Consider the following 24,427-nt stretch of genomic DNA (forward strand, 5'->3'; position numbering starts at 1 on the left):
AGTAGGGCTGTCATTCTCTCCTATATTGAGGCAGTGCAGAGAGAAAAGCTTTTTTTTTTTTTTTTTTTTTGAAATGGAGTTCTTGTTCCCCAGGTTGAGTGCAATGGCGAGATCTCAGCTCACTGCAACCTCTGCCTCCCAGGTTGTTCAAGTGATTCTCCTGCCTCAGCCTCCCAAGTTGCTGGGATTACATGTGCCTGCCACCATGCCCAGCTAATTTTTTGGATTTTTAGTAGAGACAGGGTTTCGCCATGTTGGCCAGGCTGGTCTTGAATTCATAACCTCAGGTGATCCACCTGCTTTGGCCTCCCAAAGTGCTGGGATTACAGGCATAAGTCACCGCGCCCGGCCGAGAAAAGTTTTTGAAAAGAGAGTACTGGTAGCAATATGAGCCACTGTCCTGGAGATCCTCAGGAGCAGGAAGGAGAGGCTTCTAGGTAGGTAACTTTGGAGAAACTATAACAATAGTGACTCTTCCAATCCTAATTATACTAAGAGATGTCAGTGACCCCAAAGAGAGAATGAAACTCCCGCATAAATAGTTACACCCAGAGATGGGGCAGTTGGTGTTCTCAAGTGATGACTGAAAACCTTCCTTATGGAATTGACTGTGTTAGTGTGGAACTCAGCACACAGCTTGGGCCAATCTTGTAGACATAAAAATGAAATGTAGATACTTCCAGTTTAAGCTATGACATGTAAAGAGTTTGGAAGTCATCACTCCCATTCTTATAAAATGAGAAAGCTGCATAAAACCTGAAAATAATTTTTCTTGGACCCATTAGAGAATTGAAGTTGCAGAACAAGCAACCACCCCAAAAATATGGAGAGGGGAAAATACAGAGAATTATGGTCGATTTCAGAATACATGGAGAGAAGTTGATGGAGCCCTAACTGGGTAGAAATTCTTAAGCTGTATCTTCGATATATTATTGGAGACACAGTAGGGATTAGATTGAAAGTGAGAACTTCCAGAAGGCTGCATTATTAGTGGGGATTCTACACTTACCTGGGTTTTACTGCTAGGCAACTTATCTATATTTCATGAGAATATCTGAGAAAGATACAATGGTGGTACTAGCAGGGGAAGAGGACAAGCAAACACCGTGAAATACTCCCGAACAGTCTTATAAAAAAGACTTACTCTCCAAGGGAAAATATCTTGCAGAGGTTTACTAACCCATCAGAATAAAGGGCATTTCTTCCACTCCAGGCTTTTCTACTCTTTCTGCCCTGCCTTTGGTCGGGAGGGAAGCTAAGAAACACTTGTGAAGGCAACAGCCCAGAAATACAGGCTCACTAAAAGACTTTGATTGAATCATAAAGTTACAGAATACTTCCCCTCTACTGTAACTTACCATGATACCAACAAGGCTTAAGGTAAAACAGTGATGTATAGCTTAAAGAACTGCATGATGCACACTCTCTTTGTGGAGGAGTACTTGGGGAGCCCAAAGGCAACAGGATAGACAAATAGTAGGGTACTACAAGAATTCTATAGCTAGAGAAACATTAAATGCAGCCCAACTTCTAGCCAGAATAACACAGAAACTCCCATTACCTCAGTTTTTATTGCCTGATGTATCATGTTTGGCTTTCTACAACAACAAAAAATTATGAAGCATGCTAGAAAGCAGACAAAAACAGTAAAGAGATATAAAAAAGCACTAGAACCAAATCAAATACGACACAGATAATAGGTCAAGGAATTTAAAATATCTATGATTAATATGTTAAGGGCTATATTAGAAAAAGGAGACAACATCAGGAACAAATGGGTAATGTTAGCTGAGAGAAGGAAGCTCTAAGAAAGTATCCACAAATGGCTAGAAACCAAAACATTGTAACAAAATGAAGAATACCTTTGGTGGGCTCATCAGTAGTAGTCTGGAAGTACCCAAGAAAGGTGTCAATGAGCTTGACAACAGAGAAACTTCAGAACTGAAATGTGAAGAGAACAAAGAATGGAAAAAAAGAAAACGCAGAACATCCAAGAACTGTGGTATAATTTTTAAATTTGTAACATATGTATAACCAGAATACTAGAAGAAGAAAAAAGAGATAAAGAGATAATAGAGCAGAAGAAATGTTTTAGGATACAAGGTTAATATACAAACTCAACTGCTTTCCTGTATACCTTTCCTGTATACCTATATATAATCAATGCACAATTGATATTTGAAATTAATAAATTAATACTTTTAACAGCATCAAATATTATCTAGGTATAAATATAACATAATTTTACAGGATTTATATAAAAAACTGTAAACCTCTGATTTAAAAATCAAGGAAAATCTAAATAATAGCAGAGACATTCTGTGTTCATGGATGGGAAGACTCAACATTGTTAACACATTAATTCTTCCCAACTTGAGCTATATACATTTCATGCAATCTGAATCAAAATCCTAGAAAGGTATTTTATAGATAGTGATACACTTATTCTAAAGTTTACATAGAAAGGCAAAATACCTACACTAGTCAACACAATACTGAAGAAAAACAAAGTTGGAGATCTCACACTACCCAGTTCCAAAATTTACTATAAAGTTACAGTAATCAAGACAGTGTGGTGTTGGAAAAAAAGTAAATATATAAGACAATAAAACATAATAGAGATTTTAGAAATAGACTCATGAATAGAGTCAACTCATCTTTGACGAAGGACCAAAATCAATTCAAGAGAAAGACTAATCTTTTCAATCAATAGTTCTGGAACAATTGGACATTCATATGCAAAAAAACAACTCTAGACACAGATCTTATACTTTTCACAAAAATTAACCAAAAATGAATCATAAACTTAAATGTAAATGCAAAACTGTAAACCTCTACAAAGAAACAGAAAATATGTGTGACCTTGGGTTTAGCAATGAGGTGGTAGATACAACACTAAAATCACGATTCATGAAAGAAAAAATGTTGATAAGTTGGAATTTATTACAATTATAAACTTATACTTTATAAAAGACTCTTAAGAGAATTAAAAGACAAGCCACAGACTAGGAAAAATATTTGCAAAATGCATATTGAATAAAGGACTTGTATTCCAAACATACAAAGAACTCTTAAAACTCAACAATTAAAAAGTGAAGTACCCAATAAAAATAAGCAAATGATCTGAACAGACATTTCAGTAAAGAAGATATACAGATGGATACCACGCATACAAAAAGATGCTCAACATTATATGTCATTAAGGAATTGCAAATTAAAACAACAATGAGATGCCACTACACACCTATTAGAGTGGCTAAAATGCAACAAATTGATAATACGAAATACTGACAAGGATGCCAAGCAACAGGTATTCTTTTCCATTGCTTGTGGGAATACAAAATAGTACAGCCATCTTAGAAGACAATTTGGTCAATTTGGTAGTTTACTAATGAAGGTAAACATAATTTTATCATACAATCCAGCAACCGCACTTATAGCTATTTACCCAACTGATTTTTAAAATTTATGTCTCACAAAAACATGCACATATATGCTTATAGCAGTTTTATTCATAATCACCAAAAACTGGAAGCAACAAACATGCCCTTCGATAGGTGAATGGATAAACAAATAGTGGTACATTCATACAATATCATATTATTCAGTAATTAAAGGAAATTACCTATCAAATCATAAAAAGGCATGAATGAATATTAAATGCATATTGCTATATTAAAAAAGCCAAGCTGAATAGGGCTACTTTCTGTGTGATTCCAATTATATAGCATTCTAGAAAAGATAATGCTATAGCAGCAGTAAAATTATCAGTGGAGGGCAGTGAAACTATTTTGTATGAAGCTTTAGTGGTGGATATGTTACCCTATGCATTTGTGAAAATCTTATAGAACCTCACAGCACAAAGTGTAAACCTTAATGTATGAAAATTAAAACACATCATTTCGAGTTCAGGGATCCCAGGATGGAAAGCAGGCTGTGAAAAATACAATCTACATATATTACGAATTATAGAACTACCTCACTGAAGATGGTGAGGGAAAATGTGCTGACCTAAGCTAAGTACCTTTAGAAAGGAGTGCAGTCTGAAAGGTTAAAGGCAAAATATATTGTACATAAGCACTGTGCTCTAGTTCATAACATGGTCCCCTATGGAGGTATGACTTAACAACTCTGACAGTGCCATAAATGCATATGAGAACTGAACAATTAGATAGAGCTTTGGCAGATAGCAGATGATTGGGTTTTTAATTGTTGGAGTAGGAGGTTGCAGATAAGCAAGTGGAAAAGCATATGCCATGTAATAATGGGTTGGAGTTGGAGACATTAATATGAACTCATGTTTAGTTTAATATGTCTAAATGTGATTACATAACACGTGTATACACTTAGGTTAGTATACATTCATATATCTCACTGCTCTGTCACTTGACGGGTCCTGGAAACAATGATACCCTAGTGTCAACAAATATGCTGAGTGCCCCGATTTTGGTTTTTAATATTATTCTCCAGTAAAAGGAACCAGGGCTGCTTTAATAAATGGCTGATTCTGGGGCTAGGATAGGAAAAATACAAGATGAGCCTGGAGAAACTTGTAGCGCTAGAAAGTAAGGAAATGCTTAAAAACAAGACAAAACAAGACACAAACCAAACACAATTTGGGGCATATATTAAAGAGACACAGTAGCCAAACAAAATAGCTCCACAATGACCAAAGCTGACACAATTTGAGCAACAAAATAAAGCAGTAACACATTATGACCCAAAGTATAACATAAACATCCACAAGTCTATACTGATATAATAAATGATTGAATAAAGAAATAAATGCAGGAGAAAGACAATCTCTTGTGCAGAACTGTCATTTCTCTGCTCAAAAGTGGAGAAGGAACATAATCTCCCACACCATTGTGAACTGTACATAGAAACTGCCTTCCGAAGAGTACAATATGAAAAGACAGAAAAATAGCTTTATAGTAGAGAAACCTGAAAAAAATACCTCAGCCAGGTAATCAAAATGATGTATTAACTTAAGATGTGTTGGAAATGGTACTTTACCTCTACGATTTCCCTCTTAAAAACACATAACTCCAGTCTAATCATCAGAAAAAAAATCAGAACAATCTCAATTGAAGAACATTCTACAACAAACCTGATCAATAATCCTCAAAACTGTCAAGGACATGAAAAACAAGGAAAGTCTAAGAAACTGTTACAGCTAAGTGGAACCAAGGAGACCTGAAAACTAAATGTAATGCAACCTGCATAGGATGCTGCTAAAAAATTGGATAAAATGAAGAAAATATGAATGAAGTTTGCACTTTGGTTAATAATAACATATTAATATTGATTCACTAATTGTAATAAATATGTACCATATCACAGTAAGATGTTAATAATAGGAGAAATTGGGTGTAGAGTATATGGGAACTCCTTGTAATAGGTTTGCAGTTTTCTAAAATTGTTCTAAAATTTAAAAAATATTATTTAAAAAATGTGAATTATATTTTCAGGTCTGTGAAAATGACATCTTATTTCAATATAGAGTTCTAAGCAATAACCTGTAGAAAAGTTTGTGTGTCCAAAGGCTAACTGATGATTTAATAACACTAACAAATTTTTCCAAATTATATGGTTTAGGCATTTATTATAAGGCAAGATAACAGAAAAAGTTAGAAATTTTGAGTGGAGTTATTTTTTACCTTCTTAAGAAAAATAAATAAATAACTATGGGAGACTGGAAGAAAAACATATATCACTGATTTAGGACTAAATAGTGAAATAAAAGTTGTTTCATTTCTCAAAAGTAATCACCTCTGGACTTAAAATAAGCCAGGTTCCACTCCCATCTCTCTTTAAATAAGGGAATTTGGTATGAAAATAAAATTCATGGAACTTAAAGCAATGCCTTAAGAATATGTTTTTCTATGTGTATCAGACATACACACTTTCTCAAGATTCTGTTTCTCAAAGGCATGAAACTATGAGTGTATAAGAAGGGTAAAGAAAAGGAAGCTTGGGTTTCCTGAGTAGCCCTTTATGAACACACTTAAAGATGTCTGTGTAAAGTATGGGTTTACAGCTTTTTCCAGTGTGAAACGTCTTTTGATTATAATAAGTTTAGCAAGGATACTTGACATAATAGTAAGTTTATTTTTTCACATAGATTTATTAAGAAACTGTATTGCCATGTGGATTTAAGTTCTGATTGTAATAGCTTTGTAATCCATCCCAGGGATTTATGGCCTGCATCTTAAAAGCCATTGGAATGATTAGATATTTTGCATAAAAATTTCTAAAATACAGTTTTTACTAGCCACATGAAGCCTGAAAAAAATGGCTTCCAGGAAGATCAGTTTTATTTCTGTCATGCTCTTTGAATTGATTTCAAGAAAATTGCATCACTCATTACCTATAAAATGTGTATGAAAGATCTATGGCTTTATAACAGATAGGCATGAGTGAATATTTAATATAAATATTTTACACACATTTTATTGTTTCACTTAAAAGCACAACAGCTGGGGTGGGGGTGTTTTATTATTTAATATAACATAAAATCTAAATAGTTAACATATGAAGATGTAACTAAATACTTGCCTGAATGTCTAGGTTTATTTTGGGGATTTTTATCATTTATATGAATATAGTTTTTTTCCTGATAAATTTTGCAAAACCCTAAAGATTAAAAAATGTCATGTACAATTTTTCCTTCTGTCTCTGCCCATATTAAGGTAATATGGATCTCCATTTCTTTCCTTTCCCATATTAACAGCTGAAATTTCTACTAAATTTCTTAGAACCAAAGAGATATTTTTATCTTTTGACACTGTAACTCTTCTAAAAGAGTTATATATTTCCTTCTTGACTTTGGTCTCTAGGGAACTCAGAAATCAATTGACAACATCATTTAATTTTTTTTAATGTTTCTAGTATTTATGTTTACTTACTTAGTGTAATCTTGAGCATGTTTTAATGTCTGAACATCATTAGCCATTGGTATTCATCTTTTTTACCTATTTTCATCTATTCCACAAATCTATATAGTTCTCTCAAAATTATTTTGCAAATTATAAAAACTACACTCGGATAAATATATTTCTAAACTGTATTATATACCCAGAGTCAAAGAATTCTTTTTTATGTAAAACAGTAATTTATTTCAGGTTTCAAAATATACATGTAGAATGGAAATAGAGAAAAGATAGCATACAAGTTGGGAAAGAGACTATATGGAATTAGGTGTTCTGATTATAAAGCTGTAGTTATATACATATAATAGGACTGTAGTAGTTTATATAATATATATAATAATATATTATGAATTATATATTATTCAAATTTCAATTATATAACAGTAGATAAGTCAATACATGTCTAGGTAACCATTTACCCAGAGGTAGTCAAACTAAAAGTTAAGGGCAAAATTCTCACCTCCACTTTAAATACCAGCCAGAAGCCCAGAGGTCCCCATGGCCACACTCACTTCTAACCAACTGGCTATAAAATTGGGGTTCCCACAGCACTCTGAGTTTTAACAATTCACTTAGACCAATTCATAGAACTCAGGAAAGCACAGTACTTTAAATTGTAGTTTTATTATAGCAAAAGGAATCAAGTTAGAACTACCCAGAGAAAAGACATAAGGAAAAGTCTAGAAGGCTTTCAAAAGTGAAACTACTACAGTCCTTGAGGACATGTTACTCTTCCAACAACGAAATATCACAATGACCAAAAAGTACTGCCAGCCAGGGAAGCTCACCTGAGCTTTGGTGCCTATATTTTTATTGGTGTCTTACCTAGACATGATTGGATCATTGCCAACATGACTCAGTCTCCAGGCCCCCTAAATTGCCGGGAGATTAGGCTGATATCACATGACTCAAATTTCTAATCACATGGTTAGTCTTTCTGGCACGGCTAGACTTTACACTAAGTCATCTCATTAGTGTAAACCACCTAGGGACTCGCCATGAATCACCTCATAAGCATAAACTATCAGTTGTGGTCTGAGACGCCCAACATAAAATCCCCCTCTTCCTTCTTCATCTATTTTTTAAACTGTGATATTTACATAAAGTGAAGACAAAAAGAGATAAAGTACTAATGTATTATCAGTTAGTCTTGCCATCTAATTTCTTTGTGAGATAACTGGTGATAATGACAATAAATATAAATTTGTCAACACTAAATATATGGAGGCCTATCTGTGGATTTCCTTCCATATATGAAGTTAATTGGACACACATATCCATAATATAGTAGAATTTACTTATTTTAATAATAAACTTATTATATATAATCTAATTAGAATTAATTCAAATGGTAGAAATATAATGAATATGCCATTGTATACTCGGTCCCCTTTCTTCAGGGACACTTTATTTGAATAATGACTCAGATACTGACTACCAAGGCTTTCTTTTTTTGCAGTAGGCTAATTTGCCACACACTATTCTTTGCCATTCCCAGAAATTACTTTGTTCAAATTCCAAGAATACTAATATAGATATTCACTAGTATCTAAGTTTAAAATATCACAATTTAATTGATTATAAACAAACATCCAAAATTCAAAGTGATAATAGCTATATCAACTTTCATCAATTTCCTTTTTTTTTTTTTCCTGAGAAGCTTATTCTTCTGGTGAATAGTCACCTCTTCTATATTCATTTCCCCGTTATTTCTCTCCCTGCCTCACACTCTCACACTTGTGGACATGCTGTCTACACTAGAATACTTCATCAGTAGCTCAGCAATATTTTGCCTGGTTACTTACCTGTTTCCACATCTATGTGAACTTGGTGGTTTGTTTATTCCATCACCAGAGGGCTTTTTGCATTGCATTACTATTAGTTGTTAATTGTCTGCCTCCCCACCTGCTCTGAGAGTACTCCAAGAAATGGATGGGGGCAATTTCAAATGGGTCTGTTATATCTCCAGGACCAAGAACAGATCATAGCACTCAATAATGTTCAACATTCAAATATCAAATATCAATTTCAAAATAGGAAAAATAGTATCAAAGTAAAGAAAAATTTTTTCATAAATTAATGAGAAAAATTTATGACCCAATGATGAATACTATTTTGCTGTCTACATGAAAAATATATAAGAATACTATAAAATATAAATTAAAATGAAAATCATACAGAGAGAAGTTCATTTGTGAGGATATGACAAAAACTGCAAATTTCTTTAAATACAAACAGAATGTTGGCACCAAACTAGTAAATATAAGATATATTGTGGAAAATATTCAACAGATGATTCTAAAAGAGAAAAATAAAACATAATTTGAATACATCAAACATTAGGAGCTTTAAAAGAGTTCTAATTTCACTGTGCAATTTCATCATTTCACAAATGTATGTATTTGTGTATATATATCTATATATACCCATACATACAAATGTGTACTTTGGAGCCGATCCCATGAGACCTAAATTTGGATATGTGAATAGTAACTTTTAAAACAGCATCTGTGAAGATCCATCTGAAGATAAGTTTGACATTTAAAATATATTCTGTTTCACTGTGGAGACAAAAGTTGAACTGGTGATTTAAAAAAATTGTTTTTTGACACGATAAAATAAAAAGAGACTTTGCTGGACATTATATCATTCCAAAGACTGCCTGTGTGGTGACAAGCAAGTAGTGTCCAACTTCAGGAAATTTTTTTTCAAAAAAGATGAATAAGGCCATGTGAAATAGGCAGGAAGCTATAACATGACACATGTTTTCCTGCAATATTCCTGATGGCACTATTGTCACTACTAATTAATAGACCATTTACAATGTGTCTCACAGTCTCTTTAAATTTAATTCATAATACACATAAAACGTATAAACCTTCAAACAATAGCCTAGAATAAGTAAGTTTCTACTAGACACGCTCTCCCCCAAACCCCCCAAAAAAGATCTCTAGAGAAGCTAGAAAAAGCCAGGAATGCATGTGTAGTTCAAAGATTATGTGAGTGAGTTTGGTAACATTTAGGTGTCATGCTTTATTTCCCCAAGCATAATCTAGTTCTGTGAGAACTTGGACATTTATGCAAGCTTAACGATGGCTTCTGAGAAGCTAGGTATAAACAGAAGGCTGTTCTTTAGGAAATTTGTCACAGAGATGCTCCATGACCTTTGGCAGTGGTAAATCCCAATAACAAGGGCAATCCAACAGATTTATTCATACGATGAGCAGACTCAATTTTGCACATCCAGTAGGCTGCATGAATGAAGCCCTGACCTGAGAGACTGCAATTCCAGAACAGGTGTAAAATCTGCCTCAGAGCCATTAATGTCTTGCTTTTTTTGACCCCAGAATTCACAATCAAATAAAAACACAAATTATATGTTGCTACTGTTGAAAATTCTTTCTATATTATCTGTCAGACAACCCAACGGAAATAGAAAAATGCTGATACAAGAGAACCTTTCCAAGCAGTTTACCTCTTAAAGGACATTATAAAAGTCTACTTTTCTTAAGACTAGAAAACACTAAGGCAATTAAATAATATTAAACCAATGACTATTCTATATTACATGGAGTTTATAGCTATATTTATGAATCTCCTCACAACTTAGGTCAAATTTATATAATAGTTTGACCACATTTCATACTACTAAAAATGGACACTCTCTTGTCATTAATATATTGTCCATGACCCCGTGTGCATCAAAATCTCAAGCTTATATCTGAGTCGACATGTAAGTGGACTGGTGGAAATAATATTGAAAATTGGCATCTTTCAAAATGGTGAACTCTCCTGAGACTGTCATTGAATATGAGAGAAATATAAAGCCTAAGAAATGAACATAGTTAAATATTGGTCTGGTTCTAAAAATCTGACAGTCAATTTAATTACGAAGTCAAAACTCCAACATGTAACACTTCACATAGTTTAAAGGCTGATTTTCCGGCTAAACAGGATTTCTGTGTACTTCAAGTATAATAATGTAAAGGAAAAAAATGACTCAGAATAGAAAAATTATTTTTCAATTATCTACATTAAATTTTTAAACATTTTCTGTATTATATTTAAAGTGTCTAATTGCTCTAAATTACTGTCATTAAGATGTATCTGAAAAATATTTTCCATTTCAAAAGGCTTATCTTTCAAACTGACCCCATTTTTCCATTACTCTTGTTTTTGTCCAAATACATTTAAGATATCGACAAATAAGAGGAAATACATAGCATTTCTGCCAAATACAGAAGTCTTTTGTTTGGTTTGTTGGCATATTATGAATTATGTTTTATACACCACAGAAAAGACACATTATTTAAAATTAATGCATATAAAAAAGATTCTGGAGTGCACATTTCTTTCCTAATTGCTATCACATTTACGTGACGTGATTGTAAAGCAAAGTGGGATGAATTCAGGGAAACTGTCAGTCTAGAGATGCTGCTTTTTCTGTTGTAGCTTAGAGAAAGATTAGAATGGCTTAAAAAAGAATAAAATCCTGTCATTCGCAGAAACATAGATGAGCCTGGAGGACATTATGTTAAGTGAAATAAGCCAGCACGGAAACACAAATACCACATGTTCTCACTCATATGTGAAAGCTAAAAAAGTTGATCTCATAGAAAGAGAGAGTAGAATAGTGGTTGCCAGAGGCAGGGAGGTGTGGAGGGAAGAGCATTGCCAGAAGTTGGTTAACGAATACAAAACTACAGCTAGATTAAGGAATCAGTTTTAGTGTTCTATAGCACTATAAGGTGACTATAATTAACAATAATTTATCGTATATTTTCAAACAGCTATGAAGAAACAAATTTTGTATGTTCCCAACAGCAAGAAATGATAAATATTTGAGGTGATGAATATAATAATCACCCTGATTTATTATACATTGTATACAGGTATCAAATATCATTCTGTACACCATTAATATGTACAATCATTATGTGTCAAATAAAAATAATAATAAAAGCAAAACTAAGATAAAAATAGCTAGAAACCAAGCTAAGTAGTAAATAAAACATAAATCATCGTCTTTCATATGTGAGAGACAGAGAAGGTATTTTTCTTTTGTTATGATGTGACACTCATTCACAATCATATCTGAAGAGTCAGCACAAAACAGCATTGCTTTTTACATGCTCTGGCACAGTTAGGGTCTCTAATGTAAGGTCTAATTGGGGAAACAACCCAATAGTCTCAGTATAGTACAACTCTGAGATTAACATTTACCTTGTGTTATGCCTAATACCATCTTTACCAATATCAAAACTCTACTTATTAAGTAGCTCTCATTAAGGGTGCTGTGTGGGGTTCACTCACAGAACTTTATATACAAGTCTTTGCCTTCTAGAGAATTTCATAATAAAAAGTATAGAAAAGTGAAAGGTAGAATATAAGACAGAATTCACTTGTAGAAAGACCTACAAATCTTAAAATAAATACATCGCATTTTATCATGTTAAAATGCATGTATATGACTCTATGATACCAGACATAAAAAATAATGGTTACAGGATGTACATTTGATAACTGTATTTATATCATATGAAAATCATATGCTTATTATTTTATTATGTAATTATATGCTTATTATATTATGCAATTATGAAGATTAAAATACATCTTCATTTGTTAATATTTGATCCCAGGGATTCCTAGTTAATGAGTAATCCAAAATCCAATGCCAAGAAAATTTGTTTTAGATTTTTTATTACAATTAATAATTTCATGACTTATAATGTCCAAAACAATGGAGTTTTATTTGTCAGTGAAAGATATTTTATACTGGAGTTTGTTATTAAGTTAGTCAAGATGTAGCTTCAAGTATATAAATTGAAGAAGCTTAAGAGAAAAAAATTAAAACTACTAATACAATAAATCTACTGGTAGATAAAGTTGAATATTTTACTAGACACAGTTAGTGGAACTAAATTCTAAGTATGTGAGTATAAGTGACATTTAATTCTAATTCAGAATAACCAGAGGTAGCCTGCATTGCATTGGCCAGCCCTTTTGTCTATGTAATGTGCATGTGTTCTGGGGCTATCTGAGCATGTGTATCACCTTGAAGTGAAACTAAGTAGATTGCCTGCCCAAAGGGAAGGCGAAGACAACACTTGAATAGGACGGCATGCCAAAGAACCCTTAATTTTTTCATTTAAATCTACACAGTGAACCTTTGAAAAATGGTCAATATGTACCCACAAAAGAAGATGAAAGTAGATTCTTTGGAGAGTTGAAGCTAAAAGCTCTCAGCAAAGAATGATCTCATGTGCGAAATCCGAAAATCATGCTTATCTTTTCTACAATAAATAAGTGGTGTGGTAGTAACTTCTTTTGCTTTGGAAGAGATTATTTTGTAGAAATGCTGTATCTTTAAGTAAAAGATAAACAGGGTCAACTATGAGTTACCTGCATTCAAAGAGAAGTGTTTTTACCAAACCAAAAATTCATATTTTACTTTCAAGGTATTCTATGTCAGAATACTAGTGTGTGTTCATGTGTATGTGTGTGTGTGTATGCATATAGTCATGTATTGTGATTTTTTTGACATTTATTTAAAGATAATAAAAATGATGAAGTCATACTTTTGTTACAAACTGGAAAAATAATCAATTCCTTAAGGTTCTTCTTCAGCTAATGAACAATCTCTCTCTTTCCATCAGACTGGTAAAATTGGAGCCTAAGTAGTTTCCCTTTAAGCTTCCGCTCTAGCTAGTTTATACCTCAGTGTATTGGCACTGTTGATTAGGCTGTAGGGAGAGAAGACCAAGTTTAAGTATTCAGAATGGAAAGTCTTTTAGAAATTTTACTGGTTCTCATTTATCTGCCACTCCAGACTTCCTCAGCCCGTGAACCTTGGCCATTTGCTCTCATCAGAGCCCTCTGGTTTCCCCTGCTGTTGCCTGATTTCCTAATGCCTCTGTTTATCTCAGCCTCATTTAAGAGTCAGGCTTTCGACAGAGCTGGACTCTGCATGGCGTCCACAAGGTTCCTGATGGCGGGAGTTGCAGCCGCTCGGACAGCACTGTGTTACCTGATGGTAAATTTACAGGAGCTCTGGCTTCTCCAGCATCTGCTTTTAGTGGTTTGGTTACACAATCCAGAAGTGTGTGGAGATTAATGCCCAGTGTGGAAAACTAAGATCAGTGAGAGACAGAAAATAAAAAAACAATATGACAAAAAATTCCTTTCCCTTCCTTCCTGTTCTTGGACTGTTCTGCAGCATAGAACCTCTATATGTTCTCTCCGGAGACACATCCTTTTTGTCCAAGCCAACTGGTCCTGTCTTCTTGTGAAGTTGTAAGCGGAAAGGTAATGCACCGCTTTTATGCGTTTACCCTCATGTGTGCTACTCTGGAATCGCACCCCTAAGAAAATATTGGCATGTAGGCCTTGCCTCAGCCTTATGTTCTATAGGCTAGCTGGGTTAGACAGTAATGAAACCCTAATAGTAGTTCAACTCTTATTTTTTAAGAATCTAAAATAATTAAATTTAATTTAATAAGCATTCTCCTCTAAGACAGTGGAAGGCTGTAAACATAAATGTAGTCTAGGCTGAATTCTCACAGAGGTACTAGTCTAGCAAAAGAGATAGATAGAGGCACTAAAGCAATAGTTACCAACCGGGATGATATCCCAAATATTTAACACTCAGCGGGGCATGGGAACTCACAAACTGCAACAGATATTAGCCTTTCAGTTGTTGGATTATTAGAGATGTTTGGGCAGCCACGTGGCGGAAGTACACTCAGAAGGTTAAGGTCTGCGATAATATGTCAGCTGCAGAAGAACTGGAATATATTACCTGTAAAATCAAGTTTGGTAGTTCCAGCATGCAGCCGTTCAATATCAGCTCTACACACCAAATACTGTAAGACCCAAAGAGGCAGGGACAAAGGGATACCGAAGTGACTGAGATTTGTATTAGTGGGGCACAAAGTTAGAATATTATATTATGGGTTCCTCCCACACTTGATTTTTGTTTAAAGTCTACTTAGATAGCCTGCTAGCTATCAAGGTAACATATTTTTGTAGCAAGAGAAAGTCAAGCTTAAGAATTAAATCAACACTATTCATATAAAAATTGTGTGGCTACAGGCATATACCAGACATGAACTCATGCTCAGAAAATATTCAGTGACAAATGTATTATTTAATAAAATAATCATTGGAAATTTTGTTCATTATGGGCCGAGCTATATTTTCTGTGCAATTTTATATCTCTGGGGTACTTAAGCTTAGTTTGTAAAAGTTTATGAAAAATGATATATTTTTAGACAAATAGAAGCACTGAGTTACTAAAATGCCCAGAAAACTTCTTGACATTACTTACTTGCCTTTGGGATATTTTTTCCTCTTTTAGGCAAAGGTTGGTACCTGTTTCCTTTGAAATAAATCAAAATTTATAGGAAAAAAACACATTTTCCACACACTGTCACTCTGAGGTTTGCTGTTCAGCTACAAAGACTTGAATACTTTTTATATGCAATGAAATTTCTGAATCTCTGAAAATTTTGACTTCATGTTTATAAAATATCTCTATAATTCCCTATTTTCTTTAATTCTGGCCAGTTAAAGATAATTTATGATTGTGGAGTTAGCTCAATTTTTCATTTGCCTTAGCTCGACACACACGTTGAATTTTAGTTTCATGCCTGCATTTCTTTAAACACATCACTAATGCTTTTTCGAAAAAAAAAAATTCTTCAATTGATCTTCCCTTAAGTGTGTTCAGATAGTTTTGTGACCTAAGCAAGTGATTCCCTGGGAGGCCTGTGATTTTTTCATTTTTAAAAACTCTTTAATTCCAAAAGGTCATCAATGTGAAAAGGCAACTCAGCAAGTCTCAGCAGTAAAATATACTAAATCTTAAGTCTGTCACAATTTCTTTCAGAAATAACCTTAAATTGGTGATGATTAAAATCTCAATATGAAAGAAAATCCACTCCCTTAATTACATTCCCTGCCACAACATGCTATGAGAACAACAACTCACAAATTCCACAACTTGCCGTCTTGCTCGGTGACAGAATGGAAAGTGGTCTCATGAACTTTCTCTTCTGCTTTGCATAAAAGGTTGGAATCTTTATTATTTCCCTTTATCATTGGCACTAATGTATGAAAAGTGAATCAATTTTTCCATGTTTAAACCAAACTATACAAAATCTTTACTGATGTGAACTGCCTAATTCATATTTTGCAAATTGTTACGACTCTCATGCAATAATACAACAAGGTCAGGTTAATTCCTTTTGTTTAATACACAGTTTGAAGAAAATTGCTCTGGTTAGAGAGGAATGATTAACTGATTCTGATCAGGGGTACCAAAGAGAGGTAATTTAGCAAACCTTTGAAGACTGAGTAATAAATTGATATTTTTAAAAAGGAAGAAAGTAGACTTAAGGTAGAGAGAATGAGAGAACTAGAGAACACAGAACCATAAGGACATAAGGACATATATATTGAAGAGATAAAGAAAAGTAAATATTAGAGTTGGAATAAAAAACACTTGTTTGATTTGTAGATGCAATCTCTTTATTTTAAAAATAAATAAATATTCAGAGAAATTATATCATGACAAACCCTAGACAGTAAAAATTGATATTTGAATTCCGCATTTTAAAATGTAGCCTTAACCGTGTCACCAAATTCAGACTTTATTTTCAATAGCCAACTGCAATTATATCTACCTCAATATATTGCACAAATTGTAGAATTACTATGTCTAAAATACAACTTCTCTTCAGAACTTGTTCTGTCATCTAAAACTTCCATTTATTCTTTAGACTTCCCATCCCCTCAGATTCCTAAAATAGAGACTTGGATATCATTCAGTTGATGTCTTCCTAATATTTTTAGTGAGCCACCAGATTATAAAGATTGACTTCAGAATGTGTCTCAAATCCTGTTTCTTCCCTCCATCTACTTCCACTACTGACTTAATTCAGTCTTCAACTCTAATTTGGATTATTAAAACAACTGCCTGTTTTCCCTATAAAGTATGTAGAATGTGACATGCCACTAAATTTTCCATAGAAATATGCTCACAGGGCAGTTTAAAGTATTCTTATGAAACAGGATCAAGGTAAGGCATACAGTTACAAATTTGGTAGGTGTCAGGATAGAAGCAATATTAGAGATCACGGAAATAGATGGTATTGCCCAAAATAAGGAGGGTGAAAAAGGAAAAAGGGTATTGAAATAACAAAACGAAGCAATGTCTTTTGCTTTTTGACAGTCTACTGCTGATGATTTTCTACAATCTTGCATGTGCGTCTAGAATATATTTTTATTAATTTACTAGGTAAGTCAGGAAATTAACTAGCCCAATTCTCCAAATAACCATAAGAAGAAATATTGGTAGTTGAGAAGGCTATGTAGAGAAAATGTTAAGCTAATAATAATGATAATTAATAGGCCATAACAAAAAAGATAACCTTACGGATTCAATCATAAATGTAATTATATTACAACATTATTTAATTAGTCCTAATTTTTGGAAATTTTAGAAAGTAGAAAGTAGTCCCCAAATCTTCTATCTCCACAGGTTTCTGAATAATAGCTATTATCCGCACTTAACTATATGGAAACTGTGTTCAGAATTGTACTGCATAAATGATAATGACAGCATTATTTGTAAGCTTCTTTGATCTGTTATCACTTGTGATATCAAGATCGTTATTTTCATCCCTACTGAAAAGTTCTTGACTAAATGTCTAAGTGACAGAGGTATCAGTGATTTAATCTCAATATATTCACCATTTATCTTTTTCTTTGTACATGTCCAGGGTTTAGTCTTCTTCTCTCTTCTCAACAATGCTTCTCCACCCTTATTGCACATCAGAATTAACTGAAGAGCTCTGAAAAAATTACCACCGCCTCGGTCCCACCCTTGACATTTTTATCCAATTAGTTTGCACTTAGGTGTGGGCACTGTTATTTTTTTTTTTCTAATGAACAGAAAGATAGGATTGAGAATCACTGATCTACACTTTCTCCCTGTCTGAAAAATCACAGATACTCTCAAATTTTATCACCCTAATCTCTTTACTTTCCTTATCTATAGGTTAATATCTCCAAATCCCCATTCAACATCTCTACTTACCATGTCCAAAAATAAACTCTTGACCTTTCTTCTCTGCATCTTGCTTCTCTCCAATTTACTACTCTCCTGCTTACATGCAAAATATGTAACAACTTGGACACGTCTCACCTTCACAGCTACCATCTTGGATCTCCTCACCCATACTCTGGTCCTCCTATAGTATATTTTTCACGGAGTGGTCACAAAGACTTTTTAAAAGTGTAAATCGAGTAATGTCTGCTGAACACCCTCCAATGACTTGGTTACACTCAGAATGAAGGCAGATCTTTTTCCATGGCCTTTATGTGGGGGTGCAAGCATGCAAACATGGACGTGAAAGCAGAGGATAGAGAGAGGGGAAGAGAAACACACTCTTTCAAACATGGATTCATGAGACATTTCTCAAGCTACCTGAAGGTTTTCTTTCCTATGTTTCTCACTTTCCCCTTCCAGCCACTTTGTCAGGAAACAAGGAGCTGTCTGCTCCCTTGACTTGCACTGCTTCTTCTTAACTTCCTTTGGAAGAATTATTCCAAGGGCCTTGTAGTTACACACACTTTTGACAGATGCTTTCCAAATACTGGCTTGCTTCTCTATAACACTAGCTTTTTTAGTCTGGTGGGCAGCCAGAAAGGGTAGGTAAGTAGCAGTGGAGATAAGCAACAGGAGAACATGGCGTTGACATGAGAAAAAGGATATTTGCTCATGCATATGAATCTGTCATTGTTCTGATTTTGATCTGTGCTTAGACAGTCAGTAGACTGAATCTGTGCCCTGCTAGTCCATCAAAGAGGTATTGCTTTTGAGTTGTCTGGGTTTTAGGGATTTGAAAGACTTTTGAAGAAGTTCAGCATTTTGTCCTGCCAGAAAGGCTTTTCTAACTCAGGATTTGGGGAACACTCAGTTCCTTTCCAGATTTAACCCTGCCTCATCTCTTTGTTCTTTTGGAGTTTAGGCCAAAACTGAGTGCATGACCTTAAATCCAGCAGCACTAGTGTATGTGAGTCCATTTCTCTCTTGGATGGTGAGAAGGAATGTAGGGGACTCTCCCTTAACCTAGTTGAAGGACTCTTTCCCTAAGCCATCAAAATAAACCATCTTCAGTAGTTTGTGGTTCACGTAGAATTAAAAACTAAATTATGGGTACCATTACCTGTGTATCATCCAAAGTCAGTTTTTTTGTACCAGCAATTACAGTGTAATTGTTTCGTACCAGCAATTGCAGAGTAATTAGGTAAGTTTATTCTGAATGCTACCTGGAGGCCCCTTCTCCACCCATGAAATGTTCAGGACTAGGCCTGGATATGACTGTGAGAAGTTTCATTTGTATAGCACTGAGTAATACAGAGACATCTAAAATATCTGTCCTCTGAGAAATTACAACTAGCAAAGGGCAACCAGCTCCCACAGCAAAACAATATTAAGTATTGAATCATTAATTAAATCATGAACAGTAAAGAATTTTAGATTTCTTGAATTTTAGAAGGAAAACTCATCTTTAAGGCAATCGTGAAAGAGACACTATGAAGAGAAAGTTTCTTAAGATTTTGTGTAACTTGCATACATTGGAAAAGGGTCCTAGAGATTGCCTATTGGGGGGAAGCATGTGGTGTCCTGGGGAACAAACTGGGGCAACTGAGGCAATAAGAGGGAATTCCTGGGTTTGAGGGTACTCAAAACATCAGCATGGCTGTCAACTAGTATAGCTGTCCCTATTAATACAAGCTAATTCTATATAACATTTATATAACTATAGCTTTCATGGCAAAATTACTTATTTATAAAAAAGTGAAAACAATCTAAACATCCTTCATGGGATAAAAAATAAATCAATTTTACATTATAAACAAAGAAGGAGGCCTCTATGTACTAATCTGGAAAGGTGCTCATGATATATTCTTTAAGGAGAAAAGCAATTCCAAAGGCTTATATGTAAAGTATCATTTGCTACAGTGAAAATAGTTTGTGTATGTGTGCACATGCTTGTGTGTTACATACACACTAATGCAAATATCTAAAAAGTGTTATATCAAACTGCAAACAATAATTACTAGGAAAGTGGACTATGGAAGGGGGTAAGATTACTGAAAAAAAGTCACATTTTACTTTACATATATATTGTTTGAATTTATACAATGAGTATATGTGCTTTGATAATTCAAAAATCATTTGTTAGAGAAAGGATTCAGAGGCGTGTGTGTGTGTGTGTGTGTGTGTGTGTGTGTGTGTGTAGCTTTTATACTCTAAAGTTAAGGGTAAAAGGCAATGTAACTTGCATACATTGAAAGATTTAATATGGGAGCTATTTAGAAATTTTTATTTTCTTTAGGGTCCAATTCATGATACCTGAGGTAACGTCTAATTAGCAAGCATTTGTAACAGTTGCCCATGAAGGCTAAGAAAAAGTTTGCTATATTCACAAATTTATAAATTATACAAGTATATGATATTTATAAATTTAACAGATTTCTATATGATATAAGCATTTGCTATGTAAAATTTTATTAAATACTTTCAAAAATTCTTATTCTTACTCTTAAATTTACGTAAATATGTAGAGAGAGACAGAGAGGTTGAGATATAACATGCATGAACCCTAATGCTGATCCATACATTAGCAACCAGATATAGAATTAAAAATACTTTTATTTTTATAAAATTGTTTTATGATATTTAAATAACTTTTCAGAAAATAATTTTTAAATGTTATTCTTAAAATAATTTTCCTTTCAAATTTTGATATTCAAGTATAATTTATAATTGCCTTTTAATTATAAATTTGAATATTTAGAAAAATAACTTTAAAAGTAATATAAATATAATTTTTATTATTTTATGTTTACTTTAGGAAACAGTCTTATGAGAATAGATTTCAATTCTCTATATTTCTAATACAGTTACATATTATTATTTTCATCCTTTAAATTATTACTATTACTACATAAAATTATGCAATATATCGATTATAACTAAATATTTTGCTGAAGTGAAAGAAAGACAATAGCTTTTCTTGAATACATATATAATGATATATGAAGTAGGAAGGTTTTATTGCATGATTCTGCCAACTATTGTTGGTCCATTATCAAGACATAGATATTAACAGCAGTAATTAAATTAACAGATTCATAAATTTTTATCAATTTATACTTAAAAACATAGCTATATACTTTCTAAAAATAATTTATTGCATAGTTATTTTTTACAATGAAAGCATATGGAGCACATTTATTTAAAAATGTATGAGCTTTATTTAAAACTTAAATATTTGACATATATCTCATGGGTTTCCACCTGAACTCCTGCCCCAGGGATTGTGTTCATACCCATGTCAGTTGAGTACCCATTATTCCACACTCAGGGAATCACCTAAGGAAGACAGAAGTACTTTTAAAGAGGATTAAATTAGGGATAGGGATAAAGGTCTGAGGAGATTGGTAAACCAGCATCATTACAGATGACAGTAGAGAAAAGACATGGGAGCTGGAAATTACCATAGCTTCATCCATTCATGATCTCATCACATCCAAGTGCACATTTAAACACAGAATTCAATTCACATTGTCAAGTACAGGGAATAAAATTATCCAACAAGGCCGGGCACGGTGGCTCATGCCTGTAATCCCAGCACTTTGGGAGGCCGAGGCGAGCGGATTATCTGAGTTTAGGAGTTCAAGACCAGCCTGGCCAACAAGACAAAACTCCGTCTCCACTAAAAGAACAAAAATTAGCTGGGCATGGTGGCAGGTGCCTGTAATCCCAGCTACTCAGGAGGCTGAGGCAGGAGAATCACTTGAACCTGGGAGGCAGAAGTTGTAGTGAGCCGAGATAGCACCATTGCACTCCAGTCTAGGCAACAAGAGTGAGACTCCATCTTAAAAAAAAAAGAAATTATCCAACAAATGTAGATTTGGCACCCACTCCACTTCAGGCCCTTTGCCATGTACTGGAGGAGAAGTAATTATGACATGTTTCCAGCCCTTGAGGTAGTTCATCTACAAAATAATTGAATATATAATAGTGGAAAGAAGAAGAGAGGTAATAAACTAACTTGAGCCAATCTGGTTGGGATCGGGCTAGAGAAAAGATAAGAAATATATGGAATGTAGGAAATACTATCCAGGAATGTATGGATAGATTCAATAACAGAAACATACCCTATGAACTTTACTTGGGCCCATAACCTTAAGAATAACAAAGTCATGTAGATGGGTACTATTTATTAAATCTGACAGCAGCCTGAATTCTACCTGTTGTACACGAGCAGACACGGTAGTCTAATGTTTCTCAACTGTCATTCCTTCAAGAAGAAAGTGCCACAAAGATAAAATATTTTGATTATGAGGCTACCCTAGTGAAAATTACAAATAAAATAATAAAGTTCTTTGTCACTTCATGAAGAAAGCTACATAAATAGTGAATGGTAGCTAGTGTCTGCAGCATCAGCTTCTACTTACTGATTTATTTTCCTTTTCTAAAAGGCAAGAGACTCACTTCGCATTTTAATTTGGAGAAACACAGTACTTCACAGAGCAGAGATTAATGGAAATTTTTGGATGTCTTATTTTGAAAGTCCTTTTAAAAAGTTCATAATCATAAAAAACATTTGTCATAGAAATAAACACAGGATTGTGTCTCTGGGATTTGGGGGTAATAATTGGGCCAGTGAATTAGCTTAACCTCTTTTTGCCAAAGCAAAGATGACATAGAAATTCTAACTTACATTATGGAAAGCTATCATAAAGTCTTTAGACAGCCTGAAATCTCCAGGGTCCAGGGAAGATAGAACCTTCGAAGCTATTGAATCTAAATGCCTGCCTTCAGGCAAAGGTGTACCACTTGAGTCAGGTAGGCAGCTATGATATTAGGAGAGGGATTACAGATGTCTAAATAATTTACCCTATATTTAAGTTTCATAATTCTGTGAAATTGTTTAAATGTTATCTTTTTATTTTGACTTATTCCTCAGAACCTCTCACAGAGCCTGTTGAAGAGCACTGTTGGCTCACTTTCCCTCATGGGTTTTCTTTTTCCTCTCACTTTAAAATTTTAATGTTGACACCACATTAAAATTTTAACAAATTATTAGCTGGGGGCAGTGGCTTACACCTGTAATCCCAGCATTTTGGGAGGCTGAGGTAGGTGGATTGCTTGAACCTAGGAGTTCGAGACTAGCCTGGGCAACATGATGAAACCTCATCTCTACAAAAAATACAAAAAATTATCGGGGTGTGTGGTGCATGTCTGTAGTCCCAGCTACTCAGGAGGCTGAGGTAGGAGGATCACCTGAGCCCATAAGGTCAAGGCTACAGTGAGCCATTATCAGGCCACTGCACTCCAACCTGGGTGACAGAGTGAGACCTTGTCTCAAAAAAATATATTTATTTCATACATGTGGTTTTACATTTCAGAGGAGATGAAATATATGTAACAGCACCTAAGAGACAGGTGTGCAGAAAAAAGGCCCATGGCACTTGTGTCTCATACTGTGGCTTATGTCTCAGATGCACGGGAGTTGCTCCCTTTGTTAACATTTGGTCCTGCCTATACAGTTTCTCACCATTGGAAATAAGCTCATACAACTAATAATAATTTATTTATAACTATTTGAGATATATATGTATATATATGTGTATATATATATATATACATGAGAGAGAGAGAGAGATTACATTTAATTCAATTATTGTTGATCCATATTAAACAAGCAAGAATTACATACTGATGTATTTTTTTTTTTTTTTTTTTGCCCTCTACGTATGAAGAAGCAAGGGCTAATAATTACTCAGCCATTTAGGGTTCTTAACTGCATTCTTTATTGTCTTTTAAGTTGAAAAGTTCCAGTAGGAGACCCATCTCTTTATTAAGGAGTCTTAATAATTGCTATGAAAAACTGATCAAATATTGTACAATGTGTGAAGAGTACTGAGTGCCAACACTAGAGATTTTAGAAGGATATTATGGTTACAATATATTTTTCCTGAAGCAATACAGATAGGACAGCCAGATAAAATACAAGATGCCTAGTTAAATTTAAATTTCAAAGAAAATTTTTTAGTGTAAGTATGCCTCAAATGTTGCATGGGGCATACTTGTCCTAAAAATTATTTATTGTTTATCTGATACTCAAATGTAACTGGGTGTCTTGTATTTTTTTGCTAACTCTAACAACACAATCACAGATCACTGATGATAAATATTCAGACAATATAACACCACTTTGAGCCCGTTTCTTGCCCTAGCCTGCATCAAATCTAAGGGCATTCAATAAATCTATCACAAAATAGCAAACTGGTATTCACAGATCTTTGCTTGGTGCATGAAGTGACAAACATGTCTTTGAATCACATGCACCGTGATTACTGACCATCTCCCCAGGATATTAAAATAGTGGGATAAGAAAATAGCTCCTCAT

The 24,427-nt window shown here is 34.0% G+C and overlaps 1 protein-coding gene and 1 pseudogene across 9 annotated transcripts in view; one reads left to right on the plus strand and one right to left on the minus strand.

The window, feature by feature from the left end:
* MARCHF1 (membrane associated ring-CH-type finger 1) overlaps window positions 1-24,427 on the minus strand; it is an 857,900-nt gene that overhangs the window by 339,178 nt on the left and 494,295 nt on the right.
* The window catches only part of LOC100449487 (14-3-3 protein theta-like), a 61,289-nt pseudogene continuing 50,764 nt past the window's right edge, over window positions 13,903-24,427 (plus strand).

The sequence above is a fragment of the Pongo abelii genome, chromosome 3 (genome assembly GCF_028885655.2).
Source record: "Pongo abelii isolate AG06213 chromosome 3, NHGRI_mPonAbe1-v2.0_pri, whole genome shotgun sequence".
NCBI lineage: Eukaryota > Metazoa > Chordata > Mammalia > Primates > Hominidae > Pongo > Pongo abelii.